General features: G+C 42.3%; 1 protein-coding gene across 26 annotated transcripts in view; it reads right to left on the reverse strand.

Moving 5' to 3' along the window:
- Nucleotides 1–27,295, reverse strand: part of LOC310748288 (poly(rC)-binding protein 3-like) — a 257,271-nt gene that overhangs the window by 72,075 nt on the left and 157,901 nt on the right. For 2 of the 26 annotated variants that reach the window (XM_083583907.1, XM_083583904.1), the window contains exon 1: nucleotides 20,649–21,049. The exons of 13 other annotated variants lie outside the window; for them this stretch is intronic. The gene's annotated coding sequence lies outside the window, so the exon portion shown is untranslated. Of the gene's footprint in view, nucleotides 1–20,285; nucleotides 20,513–20,648; nucleotides 21,050–27,295 lie in introns of those variants that run through there. 11 more of the 26 variants (XM_083583915.1, XM_083583914.1, XM_083583921.1 and 8 more) reach the window with 11 other exon arrangements.

The following is a 27,295-nucleotide window of genomic DNA, read 5'->3' on the forward strand; positions in this document are numbered from 1 at the left end:
TTCTGCATATTTAGATAATGAGACACTCAACCTAATATGAAAGTTCAGTATGTGACACTTACTTGTTTTTATATCTTCAGTTTAGAAATATATCTTTTCTAGCTAATTCTCCACTTCTCCCTCATTGTTAGCAAACAGATAGCCTTGCCTTGGCCTAATCACTAAATCAAATTATTCTCATAGCTACTCAGGCCTTTCATGATGACATAATAAAGCAATGAGTTTTGATGGAGAGTCCCTGAGTGAATTAGTTCTTGAAGGTACATTTCCTTCTCCCTTGCTAGTGGTGTCCATAAAAAGGATTCCGTTGCTTATTTTAGTTTATCAGAATAGATTTTAACAAGGGCTGCTGAAAAACACACACCTTCAGATGCTATGATGCTATATAAAAAAACTAACTGCCACATGCTATATAAATGAAATATTTATATGGATGGAACAAGACATACATTGCTTTCACTACTAACAGCAACTTGTGATATTCCACCTTTTATCTCCATAATATTTCAAAGTATGTGCCATACAATCCCAGGTCTTTAGAACACAGATACAAAACCTTAATACAGTGGTACCTTGGGTTAAGTACTTAATTCATTCCGGAGGTCCGTACTTAACCTGAAACTGTTCTTAACCTGAAGCACCACTTTAGCTAATAGGGCCTCCCACTGCCGCTGCGCCGCCAGAGCATGATTTCTGTTCTCATCATGAAGCAAAGTTCTTAACCCAAGGTACTATTTCTGGGTTAGCGGAGTCTGTAACCTGAAGCGTATGTAACCAGAGGTACCACTGTAAAATCATCACTGTTGATATTCTACTGAATCCCACCCACCAATTTCAGAATATTTTCCACTCCCTCCGAAGGAGCCCAGTTATGTCACCCGTTGCTTGCAGAGCCGGCAGCCCCTCACCCCCTTTCAAACACCCTCCCTTGTGGAGTGTTCCCTCAGCCTCCTCTCCTTAGCAGTCCTCTGGGCAGCTGCCACCACCACCCCTGATCTCTGAGCCCCACGCCAAAGAGAGGTGCTCCTTCATGCCGCCCAACAGGGGCCTGGGAAGAGGATGCCCCCATTCATCTGGGGAACGTGCAGCCAAGGCTGCTGCAACAAGCATCCACACAAGCCTTGGGGAGGCAGAGATGGGAGAAGGTATCAGAGGAGGGAGGGAAGAAAAGAGGGTCAGAGACCAGTGTTGCCGCAGCACCCCTGGCCATCATTCAGGGTGCCACGGGTGCCATTCAGGGTGCCATGGCACACTGGTTGAAAACCACTGTGATGCTGCATTGGAAAGTGGGCACTGTCTAATAAGGAGTAATGGTCAAATATGGAATAATTCTGCTGAGAAAAAAAGCAGAATTACATTTTCAACTTTGATAAATACAACTGCTGAAAATTAAGGTTACTATCAAATAAAGTTAAGAAATCAGGCTATGTTTACCTTTTAGTTTTCCTCAAATCAATATTTTCTTTTAAAAGAAAGCACAATAGTGTTCTGAAATAAAATATAGTTTCAAAATCTGTACTGATTGCTCCCATGAAATCTGCAGTCTCAAGCAAATCCCACAACAGTTCTTCCATGGGAAGTTAAATATTTCAGGATTAAAATGCGTATGTGAAGCATCTGGGGCCTTGAATTCAAGTGAACGATAAATAAATTATTAAGGGAAAGTAGCACAACTTGTCAAAATGTGAACTGGCCAAGTAGATTTCTGCAGAAATCTGATATACTGAGTGAATCCCATTTGAAATGGAGTCCCCCTTGTGGGATTTCACACCTCTCTAGAGCTCTCCTGAAAAGTCCCCCCTGATTCTCCCAAGAGGTTTATACTTACATACTTTATGCAGACAGGCAAACCTTTTTTTTACTGAGCAGCTACGCTCATTAGTGAGTTAAAATTATTTATTCAGAGCCATACAATAAAAACTGTTTAGATTTTTAAAAAAAACAGAAAGACCCGCCCTGCTATTTTGTCTAGCTCACAACATTCAAGTAGCATCCATTGTCACAATTTCCTATTTGTTCCGTCTCCCAAATTATGGTAGCCATTCACCAAGCATATCAGTTCAACACTATAGTTATGCAAACAACACCACTAACTGCTTGGACATAGACATGCTGAAGCAATACAAAACTTTTCTAAAAAAAAACCAACCAGAGAGAGTATTTCTTATTGATTGATTTCTAAATATACACATACTGCAATCTCGTTTTTAAAAAATCAGAGTGGTGCACAACAAATATATGAACAATAAAAACCACATAAAAACAAAATCACAGATCACTGGCTAACTGTAACAAATTTCTTTTTGTTCTTCAATTGCATGCCTGGTAGTGTAGAAAGATTTTCAGCAACTATTTAAGAATTACTACTGAAGATGCCTGCTGAATCCTTATTGGAAGAGCTTTCCACCAGACTTTGCCAATAACACTGAAGGTTTTCTTTTCTTTTGATATTTAATAAGCCTTACCAACCAAAGGCATGCCTATACACAGGGGCCAAGTTCCGCGCAATAAGGCACCTCCACCTCACTTTAAGCCCACACATATTTTTGGTGGGATATCCCTCTTCATATAACCAACATGTTTAACTCTAATTAATGCATGAATGGGTTAAGACCACAGAGTAAGTATTTTTCCGGGTTTCGCCGTACACGTATTTCTCTAGTTGCAGAAACCTCGGGATCCGACTGGAGCTCCGGAACGGATCCCACCCGCAACTGGAGGTACCACTGTACATAACCCCCAGAATATTGCATTCTAGAAGTGGATAAACAGCTTCTGCAAAATGTCAAAAGTTTATTATTCTTCATCATCTTTATGGAGTTTTTTAACTTCACCAGATATGAATTTGGAAGATGATTCTTGATTTTATTAAAACTGGGAATGGGGACATTTGGGAAGATGACATCGTGTTTCCAATTCTTGAGAAGGCAATTAACTTAAGTGAATATACACCTATGAGGAGACACTGTATTTCTCCCCAATCTGAGGTAACTTCCACAAATATGGGGAAATTAATTATAACAGATTTAAAAACCACAGCTGGCACAGGAAGGGATGTTGATACAAATCTAAGGTGATCTGCAACATACATATGTTTGTGAGAGAGATTTTTTATATTTAACTATCACGATTAATTCATAGGAAATAAAACATACAGATCAATAAGAAGGGAAGGGACATTATGATAAGTGCTTTAAGGTTAACAATGCAGAAGAAAGGAGGAAAAATATTTGCAGTCTCTGAAGAGGACAGGAGATGAATCATTTGCCTGAAGCCAAAGGATGACAAGGAATAAAAAGATTAGGCATAAAAAGGTTGAAAGAAGCTTTCAGGCAGCTAAGTCATGTGGGAGCCTGCAAGAGCAGTTTGTATTCAAAAGCAAGAAGAAGCCAGGGCCCCATGCACCGCTCAGACTTCACCGTAGTCTTCAGTGCCTTTCCAAACATGGCTGCCGATTAATATGCAGATTGTGCTTTCTGGGGATTTGCAGGGACTAGGCTCAGAGGGATCTCCTCCAATGTTTGGCCTATGGCAGGCCTGCACAACGTCTTGTCCACCCAGCCAAATGTGGCCTAGAACCCAACAGGGCTCCACAAAGAGAGCAGCTGCTTTTGGCTCTCCCGCAATTGCAGCATCTCATCAAGCAACTGAGCTGCTTCCATCCCAGCTGGCCATCAGGAGAACTTTGGAACTTGAAGAAATGATGCCTGAATTGCTTTTCTCCTCCTCTCTCCCCATCCTTTTTTTCTTTTGTGTCATGTCTTTTAGGCTCTAAGCATGGACTCTGGGAGCCTTTACAGGTGAGGACTGGGGCAAAATGCTTTTTCAAAGCAATTCCTTTTGCTTTCTGCTCAGGGTTGTGGACAGAAGGATTGTTGAGCACTTGGCAGGCAGACTGTGTTCAGCTTGGTGCATCATAAATTGTGTGTGCCTCTTCTATGGGAAAGCAGGCTCAGGTATCTTCCTGAAACTGAGCTGCTCCTGTTAGCAGCAGAGTGCACTTCGGTACCTTATTCTGTACAGTGGTACCTTGGTTTACTAACTTAATCCGTTCCGGAAGTCCGTTCTTAAACCAAAGCGTTCTTAAACCAAGGCGTGCTTTCCCAGAAAGTATTGGAAAATGGCTCTGGCAAACAGGACGATCCTGAGAAAGCAGTAGGCGAGGCGAGGGGCTTGTGGTGTGCTGCTCTGGGCTGGAGGTGGCTTCCTCCTTTGCTGCTGCCGGGCTGAGCTCCACGCTCGCTCTTGAGCTGGTGCTTTGCGCCAGGCAGGAGAAGGCGCACCTCTCGAGGCAGGGAGAGCGGAGTGCGCTGAGGGAGCGGGGCGAGGGAGCGCTGGCTGCATGCGTTGTGGGGGGGAAGCGCTGGGTCCCTCTACCACAGCCGCCACTGCCGCGCTGAGCAAGGGAAGGCCGTGCCAACAAAGCAGAAGTGCACCCCCAACCGAGTATGTCCGCAATCCCCCCCAAAATACGCAAACCGGAACACTAATTTCTGATTTTGAAGTGTTTGTAATCCAAAAAGTTTGTTCGTAACCCGAGGCACCACTGTATTGAAAGGCAGGATGGGGCTCAGGCAAAAAGAGTTCCTTCAATCTTTCCTTATAGGACTTCTTCTTCCTCCACACCACTGACCATCTTCACTGTCCTGTTCTGTACCCACTTCAACATCGTTCCCACAGTGTGGTGCCCAGGACTTCAGGATGAAGTCTACCTAATGCAAAACTAAAGTGGAATTACTACTTACTATGGCTTGGAAACTCTGGTTCTATTATAATGCACCCTAAAATTGCACAAACCCTTTTTTGCAGCTGCACCACACTGTGAGTTGCAGTGAATGAATGCATAAGTTTTTATTTGTCTCTGGTTCAGGAGTGGCTGGTGGGAAGGGCCAGCAGTGTGCACCTGGCCTCCCAGCACCAGCATCTCTGCAGCTGGAGGTAGAGGAGTGAGGTGGTGGGGAGGTGAGCACAGTGCAGACACTGGTGCTGGGAGACCAGATGGGTGCTTCTGCCACTCACTGTAGCTGCTTCTGCTTCTGCCTCTGCTGAATTGCATGTTGTTAGTTTTGTCCCAGTCTTCCATCCTGTCAAGGTCATTTTGAATTTTAGTCCTGTCTTCTGAGGTCTTTCTCTCCCAGTTTTGTGTCACTTGCGCATCTGATAAGGATTTCATAGAATCATAGAGTTGGAAGAGACCACAAGGGCCATCGAGTCCAACCCCCTGCCAAGCAGGAAACACCATCAGAGCACTCCTGACATATGGTTGTCAAGCCTCTGCTTAAAGACCTCCAAAGAAGGAGACTCCACCACACTCCTCGGCAGCAAATTCCACTGTCGAACAGCTCTTACTGTCAGGAAGTTCTTCCTAATGTTTAGGTGGAATCTTCTTTCTTGTAGTTTGGATCCATTGCTCCGTGTCCGCTTCTCTGGAGCAGCAGAAAACAACCTTTCTCCCTCCTCTATGTGACATCCTTTTATATATTTGAACATGGCTATCATATCACCCCTTAACCTCCTCTTCTCCAGGCTAAACATGCCCAGCTCCCTTAGCCGTTCCTCAGAAGGCATCGTTTCCAGGCCTTTGACCATTTTGGTTGCCCTCCTCTGGACACGTTCCAGTTTGTCAGTGTCCTTCTTGAACTGTGGTGCCCAGAACTGGACACAATACTCCAGGTGAGGTCTGACCAGAGCAGAATACAGTGGCACTATTACTTCCCTTGATCTAGATGCTATACTCCTATTGATGCAGCCCAGAATTGCATTGGCTTTTTTAGCTGCCGCGTCACACTGTTGGCTCATGTCAAGTTTGTGGTCAACCAAGACTCCTAGATCCTTTTCACATGTACTGCTCTCAAGCCAGGTGTCATCCATCTTGTATTTGTGCCTCTCATTTTTTTTGCCCAAGTGCAATACTTTACATTTCTCCCTGTTAAAATTCATCTTGTTTGTTTTGGCCCAGTTCTCTAATCTGTCAAGGTCGTTTTGAAGTGTGATCCTGTCCTCTGGGGTGTTAGCCACCCCTCCCAGTTTGGTGTCATCTGCAAATTTGATCAGGATGCCCTTGAGTCCATCATCCAAGTCGTTGATAAAGATGTTGAATAAGACCGGGCCCAAGACAGAACGCTGTGGCACCCCGCTAGTCACTCTTCTCCAGGATGAAGAGGAACCATTGATGAGCACCCTTTGGGTTCGGTCAGTCAGCCAGTTACAAATCCACTGAGTGGTAGCATAGTCAAGACCGCATTTTACCAGCTTCTTTACAAGAATATCATGGGGCACCTTGTCAAATGCCTTGCTGAAATCAAGGTAGGCTACATCCACTGCGTTCCCTTCATCTACCAGGCTTGTAATTCTGTCAAAAAACGAGATCAGGTTAGTCTGACATGACTTATTTTTCAGAAATCCATGCTGACTATTGGTGATCACAGCATTCCTTTCTAGGTGCTCACAGGCTGTTTGCTTAATGATCTGCTCCAGAATCTTCCCTGGTATTGATGTCAGACTGACTGGGCGGTAATTATTTGGGTCCTCTCTTTTCCCCTGATTTCCTCTGATCCTGCATCTACGTAATTGATAAAAATGCTGAAGAATATTGAGGGCACCCCATTCAAAATGTCTGTTTTGATGAGGATCCACTGATTGCCATTCTTTGGCCTTGTTTGCCAACTGGTTGTGACCTCACCTGATGCCAGTACTACCATCCAGCCTGCATTTAACTGGCTTGCCAACCAAAATAACATGGAGGCCTTTGTCAAATGTTTTGCTAAAATCAATATAAATTATGTTACAGTGTTGCCAAAATTCGCTAACCTTGTAACACATTCATTGAAAAAAGAAAAAAGATTCATATGACAGGATTTATTTTTGACACGTCTATTTTAACTCCTAATCACCGCATTGCTACAAAATTGCCGACAAATAGACTCTTACAATCTGTTCTGGAATCAAAGTCAGTTTGCAGTTTCCTTCCCCATCCCCTTTTGAAGACTGGGACAACATCTGCCTGTATCCTTGGGTACCAAAGGAGCTGGCTGATGTGCTCTCAGAACCTCTGTCTATCATCACTGAGAAATCCTGCCAATTCATCAAATTTTCCAGAATTAAGGTATGCCAAATCTATTACTCGAAAGCTAATTAGGCCTTTCACATACATAAATAATAAAAACAACAATATAGCTGCATGGTTTGCAATTTTAAAATAATGATGTACAACCTAATATACCTTGTAGAAAGAAGAGGATAGAGAAGAAAAATGAAAGTAAGCAAGTTCAGATGCCAATTCTTACAATATCTATAATAGCTAGGTGGGATTATCATCAAGGGAGACAGTTGGAGGAGGGGGAACCAGTGGAGTGGACCTTCCTCCTGTCGTCTTCTCTCTGTCACTGTCAGGGTCTGGGCAGAGGAGGAATGGTGGAGACCGCCTCCCCATCCTGACCTTCCAGGGAGGAGGAAGAGGAAGACAGTATAGATCTACAGCAGGGGTTTGAGGGAGGTCGCAGCTCAGAGGCAGAAGAGGGGGAAAGTTGGGAAATCATGGGAGAGCCAGAGCAACACCCGGCTAACGTGTTGTCGTTAGAAAGCATTCCAGACCCTCCATCTCCCAGAACCCGGTGAGACTTAAAAGTAGGAGAGCAAAGAGCACAAAGACAGAGGGCACTTAGCAGCACCTGTAGAGGAGATGAAGATGACGAATGAGGAAGTAGGAGAGAAGCGGGTGGAGATTCACTTGGGACAACGCCACTGTCCAAGAGGCTGGGTTCTTTGTAAGATTGAAATTAAAAAGCACTTTTTCCTTGTCTTTATACTTTCCTGGGCAACCAGCCGGGAGCCGCTGACAGCACCCTGACAGTCACGTGGAATGGCAGCTAAGTGGTTCTTAGTCCTCCATTCTGGGTTGTTGCCTGTGTAGATGCGATTTTAAAGCTTCACTGTGAAACTGTGTATAGTGGAGCTGTGCATGAACATGCTCACAATTTGGAGACTGTTAACAACCGCATGTGTATATTGATAATCCCAGACAAATTTTTTTTAATGTCTCAAAGCTCTGAGAAACTCTGGCAAATGTGGTCTTCTAAATATGTGTCAGGAATCACTGATACCTGAGACATGCAATGATGCCTATTTTCAGGCACCCATGTAATTAATCTCAAATAGTCAGTGTTTGCCAAATTTTGGACATCCATTGTAACATGAATACAAAGTCCTGGTCAGGATATTTTACATCACACACCCCTGTTTTTACTGAGAGACTGAGTAATTAATAAAAGGCAGGCTCGTCTCCATAATGAAAAAGAGCAGACTGCCACAGACTACTGTGAATCTACTCAAGCACAGTGACATGAAAGCTGTCCTTTCAACATGATCTATAATGACACTTTTCTTTATTGCTCCAGCTTGAATGCTCATACCAAAGAGAATTATCAAAGAAAAGCCCGTATCGTCATACAATTTACAGTTGCAGTAGTCTTTTGCATTAGTTGCCCTAAAAATGGTCAAAGACAGACTTAGCCCGGCTTCCTTGGGCAAAGCATTTTTAGACATATTCTTCATGTATCTGTTCAGACATTTTAGCAGTTAAATACAAATACATATGAAGCAAACATGCCACCAAACTGCTGCTAATTTTGTTGCAAGGCATGAACAGAATGCAACAATCCCTGACTTACCTACACATCTTTTATATTTTAAACTTTGATAATGTATAAAAACATATGTTTATTCAAGTGACAGGAGATATTTGCCTGGAGAGGAGGCTCCAGTATTACAAGCAATAATGATCAGTAGTTTCACATGGCAACACAGGACACAGGAACTTCATTATTTTCTTCTTTGACTGCTTGTTACTTGGGAAAAGAGAAACAGTGGCTCCAAGTGATAAAAGTCATAAGGTCCTAAAGTTGCTGAAAGCTTATGCAAATGTAAGCAATTGTGCAATGACATTAGATGATGGAAGTAACAGGAGATGAAAGGTAATTTTTAAGGCCCTTGAAAGAGCAGGAAATGGAGAATTCAAGTCAGTTGTGATTTTATTTTTAATATTCAGAAAGCGCATACAAGGAATATTCACTGCTGGCATGCTTTGCAAGAATGTGAACAATTAGCCTGAAACTTGACAAAGGGCTTATTTCTGTCCTCAAATTTCTTTGCAGTCAGGATAGTATTAAGCTAGTAGCTCATTAAATTGCCAACATAAGAAACTATATTAAAACTGCATTTAAACCATGAATAGTTTCGGTGAGAATAGTTACTGTCCAAAATGAAAGTTCAATGTAGTTGAGCTTCAGAGAAGGACTATTACATGTGTGCTCAAACATGACTTTCTGCCAAATACCTGTAAATGGTGTGTGTCCAAGTGGAAAGAGGGCTGAACCTTTTCAGAGCCTGCCACAACTTGACCAAGAGAAAAATGCTCAGCCGAGGGGAGCCATGGTAGCAAATACCTCCTATCCACCCCCCCAAATTTGCAATTAACTCTCCTTCTTTCAATAGGTGTTTGGTGGCAACCCAGTTTTGAAAACGTGGGTCTGCTTCTGTCACGTTTAGCGTCACCTTTGGATCAGGACTGAAATCTGTGCAATCAATTCAGGCAAAAGAGGATTAGGGGATGGTCTAGTTTTTATGCAAAGCAATCTAAACGTACTATTATTTAGAAAGCTGTATAATCGGAATCATGCTAGCAAAAGTAGGAAATGCATTTCATTTGGCATCAAATTATCATGTCTAATTTCATCAAAAGGTATGATTGGCTAGTACCTCCTGATTCTCATAGGGAGAATCATATTTAAATGCATTTTTGATGATGCTCTCAGTTACATATATACAGCCAGGATACAGGGGGCATTTTATTAGTAACCAAAGGAAATTCTATTCTGGCTACTTTATTATTTATCTCCCCTCTCCGTGTATGGTTAGGGGCTTTTAGCTGTATTGACTTTTAGTATCCATTGGAGACAGAATATTTGCAGCCCGTTCTCTGCTGGCGGAGGGAAGAGACAGAAGGCCATAAGTTAAATCAAAATTCCATTTTCATAATGGTTTCATTGCGTGGCTCCTGAGGGAATTCTGATTGCATTAGGAAAGTCTCCTATATATGGGGGGATTGCCATTGCCCCCGAACTCACTAAAAGCCCATCCATCTGTGAATGTAATAAAGGGCAACAAAATGAAGAACTCTGTGCAAAAGTCATCCAGTCCCCAACCACTTCTAAAATTATTTTGATGATCAGGTATTTCCAAGGTATCTCCCATTTCAAAAAAGTTGTTGCCTATTGACTTTGACACAGACAGCCTCAAGAATCTAAGTAAAAACTATTTCAGACTGGCATTTAATTTCCATGGTGATGTTTTAAGTTGATGAATTCAGTTGATATAGCTGAATTTTATGCTGTGTGTGTGTGTGTGTGTGTGTGTGTGTGTATGTATATATATATATGTGTGTGTGTGTGTGTGTGTGTGTGTGTGTGTGTGTGTATATATATATATATATATATATGTATATATATGTATATGTATGTATGTTTCAGTTTTCAGGGGGGTTGTATTAAATTTTTATTTCTGAAATTTATCTTGAATTATTGTATCACCACTGGCTGAAAGCAATAAAAGATTACTGAAATGTATTTGTATAAGGATGAACATACAACCCAGGATAGGTTAGGAGATTCTTAGAGCACTTAGGTGCTTTAAATGAGTTCAAGTATTCAGGCCAGGGCCAGATGAATTACATCCCAGTGTGCTGATGACTGTAATCTCTGAGACTTCTTGGAAAATGGGTGAGGTGTCAGAAGACTGGCGACAGGCAAATGTTATTTCTATCTTTAAAGGGTGGGGGCAGGCAGACATAGGAAACTATAGACTGGTTGGCTTGATGCTGATACCAGGCAAATTTCTAGAATAGAATGAGGAGCAATATTTTTAGAATATAATGTATTGTTTAGTAGGAGCCTGCATGGCTTTATGAAGCATAAATTGAGCCAAGCGAACCTTAATTCATTTTCTTTCTTTCTTTTTGCAATTTGTTATAATTTTCTTTACTAAATTGTTTTGAAAATACAAATTAAATATAAATTAAATATAAATTAAACAATGGGTAAATTATTAACATAACAGGCTTAAGGCAGCTCAACAACTATACAAGCTGATAGACTCAATACTTTCTTTCTCCATTACATTTTCTTTACAGGGTTTTCTTTGCAAGATTTTTCGTTACAAGGTTTTGAGATGAAGAGATAACTCAAAAGGTCTATAGTCTAGAGTAAATAGGAAGCAGGGGGCAGGCATTACCCTCTACACTTGTACAGTCCATAAACGCTTCCCATATTTTCTCAAATGGGTCTTTTATCTTTTGTCCCCTGGTTGCCCTTACCTATTGTGTTAATTGCGCTAAAAGAGCACATTGCCATTTTTTTAAATACCACTGGTCAATATTTGTTTTGCAGTGTCTTTAATCCTGAGCTACCACTGCATGTGCAGCTGAGAGCAAGAGCTAACCCACACTTCCACTTGTCCTGTGCCTAGGAGGCATGGCTCTGAGCAGTCCTGTCTAGGCACGGGTCCAAGAGGTTTGGCCTTTACGCTGCCACTCCCCCCTCCCCCAAAAAAAAAACCTCACTCTTTAGCACTAAATTGAAATAAATGGCAATCTGTTTGTTCTGATTCAGCACTAAACCCCTGGTTATCCCAGGGGAAAGTGGCAGCAGGGGTGTAGGACCCAGAGCGGCAGGGGCGGGGCGATCCGCCCAGGGGGGCGGTGTGGTGATCTGCCCACTTAGTCCACATGGAGGACACAAGCCCCACGCTGCTGTTTTGGACAGTGTGGGGCCCCGAGCCACCCCGTCAGTCCCAGGAGAGACATGTGGCTCGGGTGCGCTGCAGGCCAGGCCCCGCTGTAAGTGCCCCCCCTCCACGGCGTGCAATTTTGTCACCCCCCTCAGGGATGACACCCGGGGCAAACCCGCACCCCCACACCCCCTTCCTATGCCCCTGAGTGGCAGGGCAATTGGAGGTGTGGATGAACCCCAAATCACTCAGCCACTCTTTATAATTAAGATTTAGATTCCTAACCAAGAACATATTTAGCAAAACCAAAGTTGAAGATAGATCTTAATTCCCAGTTGTTAGTTTTGCAAATCATGGGGATGCTGTAGACGTGTGTCTTTTGATTTCAGCAAAGGTTTTGAGATGAAACAAAAGTTCCCATGATTTCTTTGTTGGCAAGATGTTAAAGCGTGGGCTGAATGATGCTACTGTTTGGTGGAGCTGCAGCTAGTCTAGCAGTCATACTCAAGCGCTCATGAATGGCTCTGAATCAACTTGAAGGGAGGTGCCCACTGACACCCCAGGCACTGTACTGTTAATCATTTCCATAAATAACTTGGATCAAGGAGCAAAGGGGATGCTTATCAAACTTGCAGATGGCACAAGGATGGGAAGCGTAGCTAATGCCATAGAAGACAAAATCAAGATTCAAGTGATTTTGTCGGGCTGGAGTGCTGGGCTGAAACCAAGAAGGTGAAATTCAACAAAGATAAATGTAAAGTCCTGCAGTTAGGTACAAAGAATCAAAGGCACAAGTATAGGATGGAGGTGACTTAGCTTGGCAGTAGGACATGTGAAAAACATCTAGAATGTTTTGGGTGATCACAAGCTAAGCATGAGTCAGCAGTGTGATGCTGCTGCTGAAAAAGCAAGTGCAGTCTTATTTAATTCTTTAATTATTTAAAAACCCTCCCAAGGCAGATGCCATCATCTAAGTTTGTAATATAAAATCAAAACAAGTTTAAAATAATAAAAAGTGTATTTTAATAAAAATAATAAAAATATTGATACCCTCCAAAAAACTAACAACGATATTCACAAGCTCAGTAATAATACTAAAATCAAATACATAATGATAAGCTACAGTAGCACCAAATATACAGCAACCCAATAAGAATCTCATTCAAGAGACAACAGAGGCCACATGAACATCTGCAGTGATGGCTTTATAAAGAGAATAATGCATAAAAAGGAATCATTCCACTCTATTCTGTCCAGCACTGGGCAGTGCATTTTAAGTGGGCCAGTGTCAAATCTCACAAAGAAGGGTTGAAAGAGTTCACAGAATTGTAGGGGAAGGGACCCTGCGGGTCATCTACTCCAACTTCAATGCAGGAATCTCAACTAAAGCATCCATGACAGACCATCCAACCTCTGCTTATAAACCTCCAGAGAAGGCGAGTCCACCACCTTCTGAGGGAGTCTGAAGGTATAGCCAAGAGAAGATTAAAATAAGGCCTTCAAATATCTGAAGGGCTCTAATGCAGAAGGTAGAGCAGATGGAGAATTCCTAATGCTAAGAGTTATTCCACAGTGGTGTCTTTGCATCCTGCACTGCAAATTCATCCTGCACTTAGTGGGAGGTAGTCTTGATGACCAAGGTCCCTTCCAACTTTGGGATTCTATTGTTCATTGTCATGAAACAAACTAAGGCTTAAAACTTTAATTGCTATAAATGCAAGAAAGTTAGACCTTTCAAATAAAGATGCATTTAGGAGACACCCGTCAGGACAATTTAAAGAAAAAGCCAAAAGTGCCCTTTGAGGGAGTGGGACCAAAAGCAAGATTAAATTGCCTGCACCGGAAATAATCACATGTGGTTTAAAACACAGTAGTGAGAATTGCTCCACCACAGAGGCCCCATGAATCCATGCTTCCTGGGGGCAGCCTGGACTTGCTTCAAGTTGTTACTTAACATCAGCTGACAGGCACATCCAGCATTTTTAAAACTGAACTCCTCCACCACACCCAATGTGAATTCCTTTTGTGTCATGGACACAACTGAACAACACAAGCAGGACACATGTATGATACATGCGTTTGCCATATTCGCACTTTACATCCTTAGGTGCATATGGTACTGTACAAAGAAGGATACAGATTTTCACATAAGAAAAAACATATGCAAATGTTATGCCACATTTTGCAGATTGGTCAGAAGGTTTACTCAACATACAAAGTACTGGGCCCAGAAAATCGTGTTGGCATCATTGCCCAGAAAAAAAATGAGATGTGGCTGAGTGTCCTGATTGTCCTGAATCTTCCAATATTCAGGTTCACTGGAATGATCTAAGTTCTAGCATTTCTCTACACAATCCACCAAACAACTTTATGAACTCCGGGCCTTCTGGTACCAAATGTAAGTGGGATATGATGCCTTTGAGGCAAGGCAACCAGAACTGTACCCAGTATTCCAAGTGTGGTCCCAACCATAAAGGTATTATGCTATTGGCAGTTTTAACTTCTGTCCCTAAGATGTGATTCATCTTTTTCACAGGTGTCACAGGTGTCACCATGGCCTTACCTGGATACCAGCACTGAGGAAAACCTCAGTGATTCTGCACCACTACACAGAGGCCTATGAACCAGAGATTTGTTCATTCTGGGATATCAGCCAGCTTAGAATAATAGAATTGTAGGGTTGGAAGGGACCACAATGAACATCTAGTCCAACCCCACTGCAATGCAGAAAACTTTTGCCCAATGTGGAGCTTGAACAAATCAGAATCAAACCAATCATTTGATGTCCTGATTTGTTAACTAGATAGTTAGAATAAAACACAGTTCCCTGAGTTTGTGCATAATGCAGAAATGCAATTTAGTCAGAAGTGGATGTAGATGCTTTCACACTTCCCCTCCAATGTATGAAAGAGGGAAGAGGAAGCGTGTGAGTCGAAGGGACTGTTTGTCTATGATCATCTAATTGTGTGTCAAGGCCTAGTAACCCAGTCACTCCCTATGGAGTGAATAACCAGACAAGGCAGCAGCATATAGATTTTGGGTTTGAATAGGCTACAACTTTACTGGTTACAGATGTGAAAGTTTGACATAGGGATAGGTGAAGCCCTTTGTTTAACCCCAGCCCATCTGCTGGGAGTGAATCTAAGGGTAAACCACATCCTGAGTGTCGGGATTGTTATAATGGGGGGAGCAATGACCTACATCAAATAGGGGTATCCCTGAGGGGTCCCTGTTGGATGAGTGCTATGGCCCAAGCGCCCACCTGTGTGTCGGACAGAAGCAATTCCTCACAGATCCCTTTAATGGGCTACTCTTAACCCAGGAGGGGCAGGCAGAGGCTACATCCTCCCCGCCAGACAAAACTAAGGCTTACCCAATGCCTAACCTCACAAAGTTGTGTTGACTGCTATAAGGTAGGTGAAAACCAAGTGGCTGGTGCCAATTTATCAAGTGGAAAAATTCCTACCCAGCCCCAAATATGGCAGCTGACAATGTCCATAGCAAGGTATTAGTATGAAGGAAGAAGCATATGAAAAAAAGGGTGGGAGATCTGATAGACCAAGGAGGAGTGCTGAGGCAGCCTCAATGGGGGTGGACACAAGGGACATCCACTGGCTGGTTGGGTTCGCCCCCTGGACCCAAGCCTGCTTGCCATTGGGCAATTCATGGGCAGGCCTCCAGTCCTCCCCAGCCAGCCACTGGATTGCCAGTGTGGGATGTGGCCAGGCCACAATGCTGCCTGACCATTTAAAGTAAGTGGACTTGTGGTTTAGAGCAGGGGTAGGCAACCTAAGGCCCGTGGGCTGGATGCGGCCCAACCACCTTCTCAATCCAGTCCACGGACGGTTCAGGAATCAGTGTGTTTTTACATGAGTAGAATGTGTCCTTTTATTTAAAATGCAGCTTTGGGTTATTTGTGGGGCAAAGGAATTCGTTCATTTTTTCCTTTCAAAATATAGTCCGGCCCCCCACATGGTCTGAGGGACGGTGGACCAGCCCACGGCTGAAAAAGGTTGCTGACCCCTGGTCTAGAGCCTCCAGCACATGCACCAAATCAAAGTCAGTAGGGGTCATAATTTTGGCTATGAGGTCATTTCCTCCAAATCATCCCCACCTGCCCCACACCTGAAGTCATCTATGATGTATTGGGTAAGGGGCAGGTAACCAGGTGGTTGCAAGGAAACAATGTGAAGCTTAAAATGAGCTTGCCAATGTTCCTCTGCAAGTGTGGCTTGCTAGAATTGGCTGCTCTACGGAGTTTCCCCAAGGGGGCACATAGTCAGTGCTGATTCAGGCTGAAAGAAAGCCTCTTTGAAGCTACACAGTTCCATAGTTTAATGTAGAGCTTTTCAAACTTCTCTTGTTGGTGACACACTTTTTAGACATGCATCAATTTGCAACTCAGTAATTCAGTTTTACTAGCAAACCAGAGGTTAAACTAACCCCTTTCCAGCCCTGGGAGGAGCGCAAGGAGCGTTGCATGACACACCTACACACTGCAGCCGACGCACTAACATGTCATGACACACAGTTCGGAAAGCTCTGGTATAATGCATGTACGTACACCCCACCCACCCATCCAAATGGCCCACAGGTCAGAATCTGGCTCGCCAGCTGGGAAAAGTTTCCCCATCACTGAACAGCCAGGCGCTTGCTGATATGCTCAAATAGACAGAGCACAGAGCTCCCTAGAAACATAGATCACCAGAGAACTGTGGGATAACCAGCCTCATAGAACCAACATGCTTAAGTCTAAATAACACATGAAGGGCTTAATACCACAGAGTAAGTAAGCTGTCCTGTCCACTTCCCCTCACCTTGGGAGGAATTAGGGAATCAGGCCTATTGTTCTTCCACAGCCTACCTGAGAAGCTCAGTGTTTAAAGAGGTTTGAGCTTTTGAGCTGGTTGCTCTGGTTCTGCATGGCTCTCACAAGCCACTCTTCAGTTCCGAAACCAATAACTTAGGAACTTTCACCACTTTGTAACTAAGCCAAGTTTTTCTGCCTGTGCAATTTTTTCTGAAGACTGTTTGGAAAAGCAGATGAAACTGACCACTGGAGAGTTTGTAAGTAAACTATGTTTAACTTACCAAATGTGTGGTCTTTCCCTGTGTTAAGGGAAGAGGAAAACTTGGGAACTCACTTTAAAGGGCACATCTTAAGGATCTCCTTTTCCACATATTTTGCTGCATGTTTTGTTACTTTAAATCTCTGCTGGAGTCCTCTCACCAAAGAGTACCTGCCGCCAATTTCGATCTTGGCATCCAGAAATTATCCTCTTGTTGGTGCAAAAGAAAAGTAATATATATAAAATTTGCCTTTTGCACCAACAAGAACTAACTGAGATCATGATGTGAGCAGAGATGTGTAGCTGAAACCACTGTAGCTGAATCTGAAACAATTTGAGGTAGCATCGGCTGTTAATACAGACTGCTCTCCAAAAATAGAGTAACAGTGGAATAGTAACATATTTGCCTGAGGATGTTTTTCACAGGAATTGCATTCTGCTGTCTGTTTATTTGCTTTTCTATTATCTTTAGCAACATAAAAACATGTTTTTTAAAAAGCCTTCAGTGTTAAAAAAAACCCTAATACTCTGTACTTCTACCTGGATATTTGCTAGACAGTGATACAAAACTTCTGTTGTGTACGTGTGCTGGCATCTTTTACAAAATGAAGTCGCCTTTGTTCAGCTTTTTAAAAATATCCAGTCTTACATAGTATGCATCAATCAGGAATAATTATTGCAGAAGGGGCCATTCCATCCTTCCCCAGCCCTGCTACACATGCTTTTAAAAAATACAGGCACAGAACATCATTAACTAAATGCACTGAATAAACCTTAACATCTCAGCTAAATCTTATCTGCTCTGGATTTGCTGCTTAGCAGTAAAACCCAAGTGACCCATTTTCCCATCTCCTGTTGATTTTATTAATTGATGGCAAACCAGGCAGATTTCCCTTCTCTAAGTTCCTTTTAAAATATTTAGGAAACATCCTTCATTATTGTCATCTTGCTACTGCTCGTGATTGTTCCTTAGCATCTCGCTTATATGTTGATTCTTTTTTCCCTCTGCTTCAACTAAATTAAAATGTGCTTTTGCCTAAGAAAGCTCAGTTGCAGAATAATTTATTAAACAGTAGATATCTTGACATTTACAATGTTAATGCATGTTTTAATCTGTTTTTTGAATGTTTTAAATTATAGTTGTTCGCTTTAATTTTATCATTTTATTTTTCTGTAAACCGCTTTGAGGGTTTTTTTAAACAATCAAATGGTGTATAAATTCTATGAAATAAAATAAAAGCCACTGTGGTTTGTGTGCATCAGGGCTCTTTAGCTATGTGCCATGATTAACTTTCCAACTTTTGAAATTTCTTGGCACATGTATTTGTTAAAATTACCACCAGCCTTTTATTTTTGTAAAGAAAACCAAATGTAGTAGTGAAATGCTGGTTTAAAAAAAAAAATTAAAAGCATCCATAGTGGAAGTTACAAAGAGCACAATTTCTGTCTTATATTACTTTGCCAGAGATAGCAGGGATCTTGAGAAGCCCCCACATTCTTGCAACGGTTTCAGTGCACCAGTTTTGTACGGCTCTTCCCACCTTTTCAACTGATAAAGACTCCTTTGTTAGCAAGCATCCTGTTGCGCTCTTTTGCATTCTGATGCATTGGCTGACACCACACACACACACACACACACACGCACACACCACTATCCAAAAAAGCTTCTTTTCCACCTGCAAAGCACTCTTAACCGCAGAACTAAGCCGCAATGTATCTCCAGCTATCATCATACCTCCATAATGCAGACCCCACTTTTTTCCACAAACCTTCAGTAACAAAACAGCTGAAAACCTATTCAACTTCACCGCAGCTGATTATTACTTTGAGGATCTCAGAAAGATTGAAGCTTTCTATAAGCTCCTTCTGCTGTTCTTCTAGCTTAGGAAGCGATTTCTCTGTAGCTTCGGCATGCTCCAGACCTCTGAAATCCTGTTGTCATGCACTTTTTGAAGTTGTCAACCCCAGTATAGTGTATGATACTGCTAATTAGCTTTTACGGGAGATAACAACTCAATTTAATATCCAAGCAAGACTTAATGGTATGATAGCATACCGTTCATCATAAGGAATTTTGACTCATTAATCTGCAGCAGCTAAGTATAAAACAAAGCTAAATCTATGGGCTGCTACCTGAAGTAAACATCACAGCTGAACTTTTATAATATATACATATAGTGATCAGATGCTAACAAAAGGAGGGGGGATTATTAGACTGATGGTATAAAAATGGTTGCTAAAAGTGGCATTCACATAATAAGATGGTACGTACTAAGCACACTACTGAGTTTTGTTATTTAAATATTTGACACAGTGGGATGGGGATGTTGTTTCACTAAAAGCCGAAACATGCATTCTGTTGCTTTATTACTGCTATGTTAGAACACGTAGAGCTGAAGACAAATACCAATGCATTTCTGGAAGAATTGTCAGTATAATGAAAATAGTTCACACTCCTCCAATTAATCCTCCTCAAACCCCACAATGTATAAATCCAGACTAAATGATATTTTTGATAATGTTTTCATAATGATATGAGGAAAATGTGTCCTGTCTTTCTGGTACAATTCACCTGCTATGCCTGCTTTAAAACCCTTTCACAACCCTGTAGCTTGACTCATATTTGCTCATATTTAGGCCCCCTTCTAATTTTGACCGATTTCCTTAACTGTTTTTAAATCAAGGCGATATAAGTCATCAAAAAGGAGAGTTCCTTTTCTTTACTGTGGTTTATGTATAAAATTATAGCTATTCTGCCCTGATCATCATTAGGCAGAAAATCAAGTATTTTAAATAATATTTACAACATTATGAGGATGAAACAAACAGAGTAAAAACAAAAATCAGAAGTTAATTATAAATTGTTTTTTAAGACATATTTACACTGATCCTGTTAATATTAGATACACAAATAAAGCTACATTGTTTCATTTTAAAAAGCCCTAAGTAAATGAATGCTAATAATATAAAATAGTAAAACAAAATTTGTAAATGTTATGTCAATTTAAATTATATTAGTTTAATATTTGCATTTTGTACAACAACAAAAACCCCACAAAAACAGTGGTGCTTCTTTAGTATTTGTATTGGCTCCTGACAACAAATTCTGATAGACCAGAAGGTTATTTATTTTTAAACAACTCATAAAAAGACAAAGAAAAAGAGACATTAAGATTATGCCCATTTACCTTCAGAAAGTAAAACTACATGGGCTTGTGGCTTTTCGCACGTCAGCTTTAAGTGCTGATTCTAATGCTATCATATAGTACATGCAAAATTATTTGCATTCAAATTCCATGTTAGGTTACAAAAAGCTTTCTTTCTTTTCTGAATTTCTGTTAAATTTCCAACTGCCTATTAAAGGAAAAAAGGAATTCTAAATAATATGACAGCATTTTAAATCCTCAGATGAGAAATTCAAGCTCGGTTACTCACCTAAGTGAAGCCAACATATTTCAGATGACAACTCCTAATACATATTTTAACACAGCCCGCTTGTTCATAGGATAAGCCCCTTGTGCATAAAAACCAAATTACTCTTCAAGGAACTTGCTAGTTTTAAATCTTTTCAAGCTTTGCTCGCTGTGAGGCTGCTCAGCTGTCAGCCGTGCCAGTAAGAAAGCCGTACACATCACGGATGAAATTCCTAATGGATGTGGGCAAACCAGCAAGCTGCATTTTAGAGACTTAATACTTAAAGGAAATGCATATTTTTAGCTCCAGTTTAAGTCTTGACAACACACTGAAGATTTTGCTGGTGCAACCCTTGGTTTCTCTGAACAGCTACATCGAACTGACCTGATGAGAGAGTCTTCGAGACTGTACCTCATATGAAATTCTCAGTCAGAGTTTGGGGACAATTTCTTTTCTTTTCTTTGGACTTGTAGCTGAGCGTAGACTCTGTCATTTCTCTTCCAAGAGTGGACAGATGGCCGGTTAGTCCTGAGCCTTGCTGGAATGAGGCAAAAGATTTGCATTCTCTCACCCTCACCCCCCCTCCCTGGTTTAGCCCCCAAGCAGATAAGCCAGAGTCAGGCAGAGTAAGTGCACAGCCCTCCCCCCTCCACCAATCATTTCAATTAGTGCTACATGAGAGGAGCTTCTGCTTAAAATCTGCTTAAAGAAGGGCGCCAGAGGGCAGGGCAATTGCCTTTGCTCTACAATGACAAGAAGCTGCTATAAATATTGCTAAACAAAAGCCCTTGTCAAGGGCCTGGAATGTGTCACATCCTAATGCAATAGAACTGCAAAAGCTCAACATGCACAGGGGCTACAGAGGATTAAAGGGGCGGGGCAAGGGGGGGCGAGGTCTGAAAAGGAAAAGAGACTCTCCACAAGAGAAGCTGTCACCTTCCCGGAAGTATATCACTCTGGATTATTACACACTAATTAGGGTCCTTTTAAAAGGTTATTGTATTCTTGGCTAAATGAATACATCCCAGCCACTGATACACATAGGCTTAAGTTCACAGACACACCTTCTCTCTGCTCATGGGCACTGAAGGACACCTGAAGCAACTGAGCCCTCTCAAGAGTCACTGTGAAAGCTAATCTGTTGTGTGTGCAAAATCTGAATGGGATTTTTGGGTGTTTTTAAAAAATGTATATTTCGTATATGTGGTTGTCCCTCTCATTCTCTCTCTCCAATCCCTTCTCAGCAAACCCACATTTCCCACGAAGCCTGTGCTTAACCCCCAGCCTGCACTTCCAATCATAACAAAGCCCAAAGCAAGTGTAACAACATTTGTTCACATCCATCCCTAGTTAACCTTGTTGCTCCCACTCCCAGGAGTGGCATTTCACGTTTCGCTAGTGGGAGCAAGATTCCCAGCCAGGTGTAAATGCTCACTCTGTGATATATTAAAGACACCCCTGTGTTTTTACAGCTGAATTTCAAAAGTCTTGTTTCCCCTTTAAATAAATAAATAAATAAATAAATAAATAAATGCAATTTCATGACACAGGACAAACATCAAGCACACCTTTGGAATAGCTCTAAAGTGTGCAGGCTGTTTATAACAATAGTCTACCAGTATTCTCTCCCCAATTACTAGAAAAAATGAAAGAAAATTATTCAAATACACAAATAAAATAAGGACAGATTATTAAAAGTACAGGAATAACGGATAGTGCTAGAAGCATTCAGGGCACCACCAAAGAAAGAGCAACTAGTTAAAGGGAGGGCAAGGACTCAAGGACCCAGAAGGGGACATTTGCAACCAGCCAATAGTCATTCTTCTGCCACTTTCAGACATCCTGAGACCACTCCTTCTTCCAATCATGCATTAGCTACCTTCTTGGCCCAGTCAGTGTTTCCCTTCCTTCCACATGTTTTCGGCCATGGGGGTCTATGGTCCAGTGTGCAATTGACTGTCTGCACCCATCCCAGAACCTCACCCACATCCTTGAGCTTTATCAGGTGAAACTCATCCATTAACACCTGACCAGACAGCATTCTCCACACCCCTGGGGAACTGACTTACAACAGTAGTGGAGTCCAAGTGCCTAAGTATACTGTCATACCTTGGTTCTCAAACGGAATCCATTCTGGGAGTCCGTTTGAGTCCTGAAACCGTTTGAAAACCAAGGCACAGCTTCCGATGGGCTGCAGGAGCTTCCTGCACTCAACCAACAGCTGCATCAGACGTTCAGCTTCCAAAAAACGTTCAAAAACCGGAACACTTACTTCTGGGTTTTCAGAGTTTGGAAGCCAAAATATCCGAATGTTCCACCACCTTAAGGTTTTTTCTACAATTAAGTGGTATATAAATTTTATGAAATAAATTCATTTGGAGTCTTCTTCCACTTGCTGTCTTCCAAGCAGAAAGCAGAAAGCAACAACTTGGGATGAGTAGGGGAAAGTGCTGTTAAATCTGGCAGGGCCAAAAGGGAGGTGGGGAAATCCAACACTACGTTGCCATTTGAATGGCAGCTGTAGAAAATGGTTTTAGCAGTGCACCAGTTCCTAACAAACAGCAACAACAGCAAAGACAGCCAGAGCCAGAAATAAGCTATTCGGTGGAATAAATGGGTGGGTCACCAGGACAGCCCCATATGGAGGCTTGGGGACATGCAGGTGTTGGAACTGTTAAGACAGAACTGTTTTGTTTTCTCCCCAGCAGGACCTGGGCTCATAAAGGCAGAGAGAGTATGGGCAGGGGTGCCAACTAGAATAATATATGGGGGGCATGTAAGCCCCACTCTGCATAATCAATCACATGACACAGCAGAAGGACACCATTTGAATGGCACTGCCCATCAACTTGGGGGGGGATGGCCACCTCAAATATTTTAGGGGGGGTGAAGAGACCTTAGCCCCTAGGAGTTGGCTCCTGTGGGGTGGTGGCAGAGCTCACTTCCAGGCTTATCCCAACGATTGTGTCTACTGGTCATTGACTGTAATAAATATATACATACACACACCTGCAATGGCCGTGGCCTCTCACCTGCACCACAGGACACAATTCCAAGCTTCTGAGCCCCTCCATTATAAGGAAACTTTGTTACCCCTTGGAGATGATCTCTGAGCAACAAAAGGTGGGGAAATGCAGACAGGTAACTGCAGCAATGTTTTCTCCTTGCCCTTCTGTGACTTACAGCAGAAAGGTAAAGAAAGTAGGGATCAGGAGAAGGCATTGAGCAGGCAAATAGACTGCAATAAGCTAAGCTCACTGACTGGCTGCTTTACTGGTAGGTGGAAATGAAGCTTCACATGCCCACTTCAAACAGCCCACCCCTGCTTTTGTACAGTTATCCGCAGAGCTGGCTGGCTCATGAGGTGGGGTGAAGCAGCTGCCTTGGGCGGTGGAAACTCAAGAGGTGGAAATTCAAGGTGCTGGTGTGCAAATCCCAAACAGCATGGGGCCAGGATACCTAAAATATCATCTCACTGCTCATATACCCAGCCAGTAACTTCACTCTGTATGATGCAGGCATCACCAGGTCTTAGCATGGTGGAGCATCCCTTTGGAACTCCATCCTGGTACATCCGATATTCAGAGGCATAATGCCTCCGACAGTGAAGGATGGATACAGCCATCATGGTGGGGAGCCACTGTGAATTTGCCTACCCCTTTAAAACCACGCAAGATGGTGGTCATCACTACCGTGTGTGGAAATGAATTCCACAGCTGAAACTATGTGTCGTTTGAAAAAGTACTTTCCTAAGGCTTTCCCCTGATTTGTCACTCAGGGCTGTGGGACTGGCAAAAGAAATGATATTCTTTGGGGCTTGCTGGATTCTCACGTCCAGAGTCCTGGGACTCTGCAGCAAGGCCAGCTGGTGCAGAAACAGGCAATGTCCTGGTTCAAGCTCAGGACAGGGCCAGGTTTGCTTTTTAAGAAGGCATGTTAGCAGAGGGTTACGAGGCAGGTCCTGACTCAGCTGGTTTCCACACAGCTTAAGGTTGACTGGAGGTCAAATGAAAACGCTTCTTTGACTAAAGAAAATTATTGAAGAAGAGGCAGCAGCTATTCTGACAACACCTATATTTAATGTCAATATTGCTTGTTTCAGGCTGCCAGAAGATACTTGGCTAAATTTGGGCTGGGAAATAAAAGCAGGAATCTTCAGATGAACAGCATCCACACATGTCAGTGACAGTTTACCTTGGTTCCTGCAAAGGATTTTTGGGATAACTAAAACACTGGTGTGTTCATCATTCCCATAATGTGGTTAATCCCAACTAGGGCACCACACCTTTGCTATCCCTCATGTCCTGCCCTGTCCCATCCCATCTCCTTTCTTTTCTACATTCCCAAAATATGTTATTTGATTGTTAATTTTTCTGAAAAGTCACTGGAACAATCCCCTAGTCCCAGTACCCACTGCAACTAAACCAAGTGCCAATAGCTACATAATCATATGTTTTATTTGTTTATGATATTTGTAATACAGGGCTGGTGTGCATCAGATATGAATTCAGGTATCCATCAAGATACCAATACAACACAACCTCAATGGTTATAATAAATATTTAGGAACAATGATAGACAGGAATAAAATAAATCATAATCCAGACTAAGCATAACCACTTGAAATCCCTGGGCAAATAAAAATGTTTAAATCTGGTGCCGAAATAATTATAATGCTGGAACTAGTTGTATCCCTTTGGGGTGGGCACTCCAGAGGAGTTACCAGGTACCATGGAACTTACCTCCCATTTGAAAGTAAGAAGCAGCGCTTTGCATTGGAATTTGCACTTGGAAGCAAATAGGCAGCCTCTGTTTACTATAGGATATCCTTCCCTCTTGACTCTGATTTACCATACATTTCCTTAAACTTCATCTTTTGCTTCTCTTTCACTGTTTTAGGTTACAAGCCTCCAGGGGCAGTGGCTTGCTCAACCCGTAAAGCACCAAATAAATAAATAAAAACAGCAGATGGTTGTTTTTTTGAGGGGGGGTTTATCTATTTCTGTGTAATAATTATTTGCCAAAGTCCAATAAAGCACCAAAAACATGTATGATTTAACCATAGACTATTGAGCATGCTGCCTTATGGAAGTGAGTTGTGGGCAACTTATAACTGCCAAGAGTGATGTCTCAATGCCTCCCACATGCACTGGATCAGGAAGATTGTGGACATCACATGGCAGGACAGAGTCTCAGATAAAGATGTGCTGTCCCAAGCCCACATTCGCAGCATGTTCATACTCCTGGCTTGGTAATGTCCACAGAATGGGAGATGGCAAGATCCCCAAGGATGTGTTCTATGAGTAGCTGGCTTCAGGCAACAAGCCCATTGGCTGACCAACTCTTGTGTTACAAAGATGTCTGCAAACGCGATGTGAAGGCTGGGCAACATCAGCCCCACCATATGAAGCCAACCCTGAAGCCACCTCCTCGTATCCTTGGGGATCCTGCCATCTTCCATTCCCTTGCAGATGACTGCAGTGCCTGGAGACAGACAGTCAGGTCATGTAACTAGAGACTAGAGGAGAAATGACTGCTGGGAGGAGCGCAGAGAAAAGAAATGTCATGGTGCATCTGCAGCAGCACTGCTGGATGCCTTCATCTGCCCCAGCTGCAGCAAAACATGTCTCTCCCTTATCAGTCTCTATAGCCACAGCAAGTCCTGTAACTCTCCCATCGTTTGACTTCACTCCCAAAGGTGCACTCCTCCATTGTCTCCCAAGGCAGACAGATACCAACAGCTATTATGAAGAAAAAGGTTGGATCTGCAGTGTAATGTAGCCCTATTCAGAAGTATTTGCATGCCAAATCTGCATGCTGGGTTGCCCCACCTCCTGGTGTCCATGTGTATAGCATGAATGTATGAACAAAGGAAGCCCTAGTGCACATAGCTAAACATATGAAGGTACCCACAAGCTCCAAACCTGCAAGATTGGGGTAAAGCTGTACACGCACCAAGACTTCGGCTTGGCAAAATTTCAGGCTGTATGGACAGGTGCCAGGCAGGTGGGAACGCATAATATCTTTCACATTTTGTACAGTAAAATAGATCCATCAAATGATGAGTGCCAGTTCTTTCAGTGCATTTTCTAAAACAGAGTCCACTCACGTCCATTCAGTAATGCTTCATGAACAGAAATGGCCAAACATTGGCAAGTTGCTTATCAGTTACAGTGGTAGCTCGGGTTAAGTACTTAATTCGTTCCGGAGGTCCGTACTTAACCTGAAACTGTTCTTAACCTGAAGCACCACTTTAGCTAATGAGGCCTCCTGCTGCCGCCGCGCAATTTCTGTTCTCATTCTGAAGCAAAGTTCTTAACCTGAAGCACTATTTCTGGGTTAGCGGAGTCTGTAACCTGAAGCGTCTGTAACCTGAAGCATATGTAACCCGAGGTACCACTGTAAAATCAGAAAGTCATAAACTCCATAATTAGATCCTATGTCAGGCATTGCTTGGAGCAAAACACAGAACAATATTCAGTCTTAGTCTGAAAATATTAAAAACATCAGCACATATCTCACAAATCTGTTATGAAGTACAATTGTTCTGCTGGCAATCACAAAATGTTCACCCCCCAAAAAAAACAGATATAAGTACTAACTCAGTACTCATACCCTCCTAACGTATGTTGCCTGAACAAATAATACTTTTCATTTACGTGGCGCTTCAGAATATTCAAAGCATTTGATGTACATATTCCTAGTAATCTTTAAAACAGGTGTGTAAGGTATTACATCACTATATACATAGGTAGGGAGAAAGGATAAGGATGAGAGATGGTGACTTGCCAACGGCAAGTGTGTGGCTGATGAGAGATTTAAAGTGGGGGCTTTGCGCTTAAATGAGTGGCTGAAATGGGCTCTGTATTTATAGAGAGCATTTGTAACCTCCCCACTCATAAAAATATAATAGCAGTGTACAAAATGATGAAACCATCATAAATTTATAAAATACAGGAAACTTATGAAATAAGCAAAAATGCAGGTCTGTCAGGTTAATGAAGTAATAAAGCTAGAACAAAAAAAAGCAG

The sequence above is a fragment of the Podarcis filfolensis genome (genome assembly GCF_964270895.1).
Source record: "Podarcis filfolensis genome assembly, chromosome: 13".
NCBI classification, from domain to species: domain Eukaryota; kingdom Metazoa; phylum Chordata; class Lepidosauria; order Squamata; family Lacertidae; genus Podarcis; species Podarcis filfolensis.